The 9,131-nt window shown below is 48.3% G+C and overlaps 1 pseudogene; it reads left to right on the plus strand.

Moving 5' to 3' along the window:
• The first annotated feature begins 918 nt into the window (after positions 1–918).
• LOC117016605 (interferon regulatory factor 3-like) lies at positions 919–8,363 on the plus strand (annotated as a pseudogene).
• The last annotated feature ends 768 nt before the right edge of the window (positions 8,364–9,131 follow it).

The following is a 9,131-nucleotide window of genomic DNA, read 5'->3' on the forward strand; positions in this document are numbered from 1 at the left end:
GGCCATCTGTGAGCGAAGGCTTGAGGCAAAGCCAGGCCCTGACCAATTGGTGCCTTTTGCTTCCTCGTCCTAATGCTGTGGTCTGAGAAGCAGCGGTTATTTTTAAATAGTGGCTTAGAGGCTTCTTGCATTAGGATCTCCAGACGTGCTCGGTAAAAAGAAAAACCTAGTTCCCTCTCCCAGACCTCCTGAATCGGAATTTCCAGAATCTGTATTTTGGATACGTTTTTTAAGTGAGCCTGAACAACCTGCAACCTTGAGACCTGCTGTCCTAAGGGTTCTCCACCTATCTTTGGATGTGCATGATGAGAGCAAAATCTGTGAAAGGACCAATGACAGGAAGGAGGTCTTGCAGGAGGTGACAGATGGACGCAAATGGCCATTTCCCACAGCCATTCCTGTGCTCTCCAGTTAGAGAACGGTCAGTTTTGGTCATTTTAAATGATCTGTGGATGTTCTGTAAACTCCTCTAGTTATTGTTACTTCTTGGATGAACTTTCCCGAGGGTACTGTCTACTTTGATTCCCTAGGGCCCCTTGGGCTAAGAACTTAAAAAGCCAAACATTATTCTCAACGCTCTCCAATTTTCACGTAGAAGTTTCCAGAACAGCCTCAAGCAGCGAGTCCTCCTGATTAAGAAGACAGGCTCTAGATTCTAGACACTAGGGGGCTGTATATCCTTGGTCATCTCCTTGTGCCTCAGTTTCCTCATCTGTTCAGTGGGTTTACCACCAGGATCCACCTCACTGAGGTGTTGTGAGTACCAAATGAGATAATCTGTCCAAAGCTCTCAGTACGTGCCTGGAACCGAGTTCCTGCATGATCAATGCTAGCTCAAAGGGGCAACCAGTCAAAAATACTGGCCCCCACCCCCATGCGGAAGTGCCTGTAGCACACCTGGCTGACACAAGAGTCACCATGGAGGAGTGGGAAAAAAAGAAAGCAGAGCTTATTCATGGAGAAGCAGGTGATGTCCCACGGAGAATTCAAAGAGCTGTGAATGGCTGTGTAGGAGGCAAGGAGGAGGAGGAAAAGGGGTGACGCTGCTCTGAGCCCCTGCTTGTGCTGAGGTGGGAATCATTTGTGACAGGACAGGAAAAGAAAAGAAGGGAAGTGACAAACTCACTGTGCGTGTGTCTGTCATTCTGGATGAGCAACACAGATGATAAAAATCCTCAGGGCCTGGCTGCGTCATTAGATGAAGAATTAAAAAGCTTATTATTCGGGGAAAATGATGGTCTGTGAAAACAGAGCTTTTAGAGCAAAGAGAATCAGGCTGACATCTCATGAGGCTGGGAAAGTATGTTTCATTCGTGATCAGTTAGAGGCCTTGGGGTCTTTTGTTTTCTTGGGGGTTTTTTTGTCCCATTTTCAAGCCCACGTCCCCGGGTTGAACCCTGGGCCGTGCATGAAAAAGCCCGTGAAGGGAGGTGTTGGGGAGGGGGAGGATTTCTTGTCATGGAAATACACAAGATCTGTATTTTCAAGGGCTTTATTTGAACGGCTTAGAAAATACTTCAGAGGCAGACCTTTACAATCGCATCATAAATTCCACCTTCTTCTTTTCAAAGGAGACAGTACAGGGATAGAGAAAGGCATGGACGTCGCTATCAGGGCTGGATTCCAACCAGGTTCAAATTAAGGTGACTGATTGTGTTATCTTGGAGAAACCACTGACACCCTCCGAGCCTCAATTTCCTCCCTGTAAAATGGGGTCAAGACTATAAGCAATTTTGTAGAGCTGTTGTGAGAAATGAAATGAAGCACGCACAGGGGGAGAGGGACAGAGAGCGAGCCCTCAGAGAACGGGTACTGTCATCCTCCTCATGGTTATTGTCACTATTCCTAAAAGGAGATGGGAGCAACCATGGGAACCAAGATAAAACCAAGAAGTTCCCGGGCACAGAATCACAGCAGCACTCAGAAAACACACACATCACCTGTCTCAACCCGAACATCAATGGGAGCCATCGCTAGATTGATTTTGTAAGTTCCCTGTCCTTTATCTCCAGGGCTAGAAGTCTCCAGAGGCCTCATCTTTAAACACACAGAATGGAACCGTGTGTCAAGACAGACAAATTTTGCACAGTTTGCCCGTTGCCCCCACCCTACCCCACCCCACCACCACCACCATCAATCCCCAAGTCTCCTTTCTTCTCCAGCATGGATCCCCAAGGCACATATGACTTGACAAGGAAAATGATTCTTATTGTTCTCTTTCAGGTTTTCCTGTTTTCTAGACCTGTGAATTTGTGTTTCCATGTTCCAGTCTCTCCAGAGCTGGGGATTACTTTAAGGACATTTTGGAAAGAAAAGAGGTGTGAGAATGAGAGTACAGGTGCAGTATTTATAGCCATGGACCACGATCTAAACCCCACCCCCCGAATCCTTCTGTAAACCCTGACAGAATCCCCACTGTGTGGCAGGCCCTGTGCTGAGGGCTGGACAACAAAGAAAAGAGAACACGGTCCTTGACCTAAAAGTTCACGGTTGGTAAGGTAGACAGAGGTAAACAACCACAGCGGTGGAGAGAGGAGGAGCACCGGTCACGTCCTCAGGACAGGCTTATGTCCCATGGACCAGCCTCAGGAGTAGGTAGTGACCTCCCAGGGCCATCCCCAAATGCCTCCCCACCTCTCACCTCTCTCCATGCCTGAACTCCCTCGTTGGTCTTCATTTCGGAATAAGGGATGGTCCCTTGGTAAAATGCTAGCAGCCCTAGCAGACATCATCATCAGCCATGCCAAAACCATTATCCTTAATTCCCTTAACAGAACTTGACAGTTTATAAAACATTTTTGTGTTTGTTAACTGGTGGTAGGGCAGGCAGTTTGGTCCCTGCTTTACAGATGAGGAAGTTACATAATTAGCCTGTGGCCTCAAAGCTCGAAGGTAATAGAGTGGGACTTGAACCCAGGTCTTTGGACTCCAAGTCTAGTGCTCAGCAAAGCTAGCCAGGCTCATCACTACTTCCCAACACTTAAGGCAAAGTTACTCTTTGCTCTCAAAAGTAGATACTTTGATACTCTCTCTGTTGGAGAAAATAGACTTGGTATAGAATGAACACCCCACTCTGCCTTCTTCAAAGGGTTCCATGGAAGGAGGGCTGAGAGGACTCATGTCCTTCACTGCTCGAAGCACAGACTGCCCAGTCCCGTGGGCACAAGGAAAGGCCAGTGTGTCAGGGAAATGCTAGCAAAACACCCAAATCCAAGGTGCTCAGCATGTGCCCGGCACTCTTCAGGTACGTCACCCAAATGTCTTACCTGCTTCCTTCCACCTGTGTAACTGCAGTCCCTCCCACCCCCCTTAGTTAGGGATTTCCTAAGACAGAGAACCTTAGGAACAAGTCCTCTCATTGTTCTTCATTAATATTTACCACCCCCGCACAAGGCCCTGTGGGAATTTCCCTGTCATCTCCATGGATGCTGTGGCCCCTGTGAAAACACTGCTTCCCTGCCCAGGATGCTGCGTCTTGGGACCTCATACCCTTCAGAAGTGAGACAGACTCAGGTTCCCTTGGATTCTCTCTGCACCCCTGGTGCCATGTATAAGCCCTTTCCCCTACTCTGCATTTATTTTGTCACCTCTGAGCCACTGAGTGTCCCACATTTCCTGAAGAGAACGGATCTTTCAGCTTATAACTCTAATCTCCACCTCACAGGGGCTGAGAATTAGTCCTTGAAATCAAGCAGGCTCAGACTCCTCATAGACCTTCACCGTCCCTGTGTCCCTGCTTCTTTCCCCAGGCCCCATGCAAAAGGCTCCTCCCTTCTCTTTCAGTCCAAAGCCATATAAACAAATTATTGCCCTCAGTTTAGATAAGAGGACGGGAGTTCAGAAGGTCACTCGCTGAGGTCACACTCTATAAGCTAGGGAGACGTGCAGAGATGGGCCCCATCTATCTGACCCCCAAACCTAAACCTTTCCCCCTCATGCAACACTGAGGCCCACGCATAGTTTGTTTGAAGGGTTTGTGGATCCAGGCAGCATGTCTCGTGACTCAGTTGCTCTGAGAAACAATGACAAAGGAGAGTGTAAGTATTGGGTGGGTGGCAGGGAAGAGCAGAAGCGGCTAACTTCAGCCTGCTCATTAAGTGACAGAGGTGTCACCGTGCCCCTTATCTTTGCCATCCACCTTCTACAATAAAAGAGTCAGGGCCCATGATTTCCTCCGTGAGAAGATCCATCCTTCACATACATCAAAACCCTGGGGATGATGGGGCTTTTTACGAGTCACCAAAGGAGACTCTGGCCTGTGGAAATCTCCTATCATTTTCCCCAATTTCCCCCCAAAACATGCCCTCGACACCTACTAGAGAGTGTTGTGTGATGGGAAAATGTTCCAGAAACTTGGTTTTGAATCCAGGCATGCCTCGAGGGGGCCAGGCTGATAAAACCGTATCGGGACCTGGTCAGTCGGGGCCGCTCATTCCTGTGTCTGGATCACACAGACGTGCTCAGCAGCCATCACTGCGGATTCTAACTCCCTAGAACACTGAATTCCTCCTCCTCACTGCTTTACGTTCGTTCTACATAAGTTGCAAAGTAAGCACTCATTTGGCATAGCCAAAATCAGGACCCTAAAATTAGAATTATAGCCAGGTGGTGGTAACTACACTATTACCCTTACCCAGAAACACAAAAGGCACTAGTAGCTCACATCCACCTGGTGTTTACTGTGTGCCAGGCACTGCTCTCCAAGTGTGGCCCGCGACCACCACATCCGCATGGCCTGGGAAATGGTGAGAAACGCAAATCCCCAGGCCCCACCCCAGATTTACTGAATCAGAACCGCTGAGGATGGAGTGCAGCCATCTGTTTTAACAAGCTGCCTGGGTGATTCGAATGCATTCTAAAGTTTGAGAACTCTGCCTCACTTCATTGAAATCTCACAATGACTGTGGGAGGTACAAGCACTATTGGGCAACAGTGTTCCCATTTTATAGAGAAGGAACCTAAGTCTCAAAAATACTGAGGCACCTGTCCAAAGTGTGTAGTAACAGCAGGATTGGAATGCAGGTCATTCTGCTATCCCAAATGAAATTACCATCTATTGAACATCAGTTACGTGCTGGTCACTATACATAAATATCTCGTCTAATTCTCACCAAAGCCGAGACCAGGTAGATATTCTAAAATCAGATCAGGTAGGGTAAGCCACTTTTCCAGGCTCTCACTGCCAAGAACATTGCAGAGTAGAACCTGAATTCTGCTGAGTCTGTCTCTAAATTCTTCACAGCATATGCACGTGTCCTTATGGCAAAAAGACCAGAAAACCAGGGATGAGTGCATATGCAGCAGTAAATGAGATCACCCTGCTCCAGGGGAGAAAAAGCACCTCGACAGCAATTGTGGGGCTTTCACAATGCAACCAGTCACCCCAGTCTGCTCTTCCCTCCCCACCCTTCTTCCTTCTCAAAAACCACAGACTTTTCCCTTTCCCCTTGGAAGTCAAGTTGTTACCAAATTGAACATGTTTAGTCTCTTCCTATTAATTGAATATTCACCTACCTTTTCGGGGAAGCAAATTAGTGGGTAATGATGCCAGAAATGGGACGGATTGCCAGTTGGAACCCTAGCAATATTCACTGAGGATTACCATAATATGGATGCCTTCAACCAACGCCTCACACAGAACACATAACACACCCTCGAAACTGGTTTGGAATTTACCAGCAACCTTCCAAGTCAATGGCTTAATTAACTTGCTGGCTGTGTATAACTTGGCATGAAAATGTCTCTAAAATCAAGCAGCATGGAAAAGTATAACACTTAGATCTGTTTTAATATTAACTACAGTTTCTCAGCCATCATTTTGTAGAGATTTCTTTTTTTTTTTAACAAGTGGCTATATCTTTTCACTTAAAAATACAGTATTTTTTCCCCTTTGCTTCATAGAATCAAGGAGACCTAAAAACGCTGGAGGAAATAAAACTCTGGACATAACCATGTAAAACAGCCCCCTAATCTCCCCAGCTTAAAAGCTGCTGTTGGCTCTCAGGTGCTTTGAGGATGGAGCTCAGCTGTCCCAGGTTGCTTTGTAAAGCACCTGTGATCATGTGGCTGCCGACACGCCAGCCCCAAAGCCTGATACTCCCTGCTACACACACTCAGTACTCACCCTATGCAGAGTACAGGCAGTTCCCCAAAAGTCCTAGGTCCTCTCCTGCCTTCCTGCTTTTGCACCTGTGGTCTCTCAGCTTGGAATCCGCCCCCCTGCTTACCCCTCAACACTCAGCCCAGACGCCACCTCTTCAGGGAAGGGTTCCCTGACTTCCAGTGGGGAAGCACACATGCCGACCCTCATTGCACTGCTTTTCACACTGTTTTGTGATAGTCTATCTATTTTGCTGTCACCTTCAAAGCCAGGAGGTCAATCAAAGTATCTCAGTGTCGTCAGGGCCCGACACTGGGCCGGGCACAGAGTAAGCACTCAAAACATCTTTGTTGAATAAATGAGCGAATGAATGAATGATGATCACGTACGTATGCGCTTTCCCACAAGCTCCGGGTACACCATGGGAATGAGATATCTGATTGTTCTCTCCTAATACCCTTAAAACGCCGCTTCCAACCCCAGGGACTCACATGGTCCAACATGGCCAGACATATCTCAAGTCTGCAGAAACATTATCTACACGAGCCCAGCGGTGTCCACCAAACTCAAGATTCTTGAGATCCCGAACAAAGCCAAAGCGAGGCCAAAATCCTGAAACTGGTTCCAGGCTAAATGGTCTGGAAACTCACTTTGGTTCAGAGCTAGCATAAGGCCAGTGTAAGCATGTTTTGTATATGTACATTTTTTTATTACAAAATTAGTAGGTAAAAAAGAAAGCCCCACCGCTCTAAAGCTCAGCTGACAGGTCAGAGGGCATGTAGCTGAGTTCAAGAGTCACCTGGAACCCAAAGACAGGGGTGGGCCCCAGCACCCAGCACCCTGCGTGCCCCGACCCTCTACACCGGACCACGGGAACCCCAAAGCGTCCGAACCTACCCTGGCTGGTGTCACTGCTGGACCCGGAGCAGCTGGGGGCCGTTGTCTGCCTGGACCAGAGCCGCATGTGCTCCTTCATCCCTTGGAAGCACCGCCTGCGGTGGTCTTCACAGCATGACTTGAGCATCTTCCAGGGCCCCGGCCTAGGCCAGAGGTGCCTGAAAGGAGAAGCCTGACGCGCTGACGTGGAATAGGAATTTCCGGTCCTCCCTGAACCGGAAGTAAGTGTTGTGGGAAGCCGGAGGATGGAGCAAGGGTCCCCACAACCGACCTGCAAGAGATCTATGAGTTTGTGATTTCAGGAGTTGGGACTTTCCTGCTCCAGATACCTCTCCAGACACCAATTTCAGATGCGGTACCTCTGATACCCAGGAAAACATTCTGGAGTTTTGAGTGACATGGGGCCCCTGAACGCCCCACCTCAGCTATTGCTGAGTCACAACTTTGACATTTCTGCTCCCTGTCCAAATTTGGAACCCCTGAAAACCCAGTGAGGCCTCTGTTGGTCCCCGGGGAAGGTGAGTGTCAGCAATGAGGTGGGACGGGTAGGGCTGGGGTGATGGTCCCCTTACACTCTCAATCTCTCCCCTTTCACATCGCTGCTGCTGCTGCTGCTGCTGCTGCTGCTGCTGCTGCTGCTGCTCAGATTGAGAGTTTGAGGTGACCGCCTTTGACTGGGGCCACCAAGTCTTCCCACAGACTGTCTTCTGCCTGAGGGGCCAGTGGCAAATGTGGTCAGAATCGGGACAGGACAATACCCATGGCATGACAGGGACAGGCCAAAGGGGTGGACTGAGCTGCCTGGGGTGGGGGTGGGGGGTGCCAGCCAGCTCTGTGGAGGGTGGGACAGTGACACTGGGCCCAGATGTTGGGGCACTGTCACATGTACTGGCCCATGGGTGAGGGGCTCCTCCCTGACAGTGGTCCCAGGCTGGATGGTGAGGTCCCCAAGGACAAGAAAGGAGGCATATTCCACCTGGGGCCCTTCATGACAGATCTGATTGTCTTCATCCAAGGAAGCAGACAGTTGCCATGCTACATGCTCTGGTTCTATGTGGGGGAGTTGTGGCCCCAGGACCAGCCATGGATCAAGTGACTCATGGTGGCCAAAGTTGTTCCCATGTGCCTCAGGGCCCTGCTAGACCTGGCCCGATTGGCGGGGTGTGGAGGGGGCTCCTCATTGGAGAACAGCGAGGACCTACACGTTTCCAACAGCCACCCACTCTCCTTCACCTTAGACCAGTAAAAGGCCTGCCTCCAGGACCTGGTCCAGAGTATGAATTTCTACGTCACTGGGGAGGCCCTTGGCCTCACTCCTCATGGGTTAGGCCCCTCACTTCTCACCTCACCTCAACCAATAAACTAGTTCTTGCCACAGTCAAAAACAAAGCTTAAACATAAACCAATGTACAGTATAGACAGTGGAAGGTCATACTCTGATATTGGCTATAACGTGATTCTCCAGAGATAGCCATTGCTAAGAGTATTGTAGAGATTGATATGCAGTGAACCTGCAAGAAAAATCCAGTTCACAGATGATCACATACAATATATATTTTAAAAATATTTCTGTTAGTTGCCACGAAATAAAGACCAGGGTTCACATAACTGAGATATTTTCATGGAGCTTTCAAGGTGGCAGAGAAGTAAAGAGAATATCGTACAGAAGCATGAAAAGTACCATGCATTACAGCTTTTCTTGGAAATTCCAAAGATCTGCCACCCCATTGGAATGATTAGCTGAAGCTGAATGATTCCGGTTGCTTCCATATAGGGAGTGCTCTCAAGGTTGTCATAGTCTCTTCCTGACCTATTTATAAAACCAGTTTGGCCCCCTTATGCATTTGAGTTTGCAATCATTAATGTATATCCTTACAAAACCCTTCTATAATATTATGAGTATTGTGAGCACTGTTACAATCTTCTTTTCCATTATACCCATGTCAACACATACAACTCTACCTATGTATTCTTCTGTATGACTACATTATGGTGTGTGTGTGTGTGTGTGTGTGTGTGTGTGTGTGTGTGTGTATCAATCCCTTCCTGGTGGATGTTTAGGTTAGCTCCATTTATCTTCAGTTACAAACAATATAACAGTAAATGCCCTTGTATATATTCGTGGGCATTTCTC

Source organism: Rhinolophus ferrumequinum, chromosome 24 (assembly GCF_004115265.2).
Source record: "Rhinolophus ferrumequinum isolate MPI-CBG mRhiFer1 chromosome 24, mRhiFer1_v1.p, whole genome shotgun sequence".
Lineage (NCBI taxonomy): Eukaryota > Metazoa > Chordata > Mammalia > Chiroptera > Rhinolophidae > Rhinolophus > Rhinolophus ferrumequinum.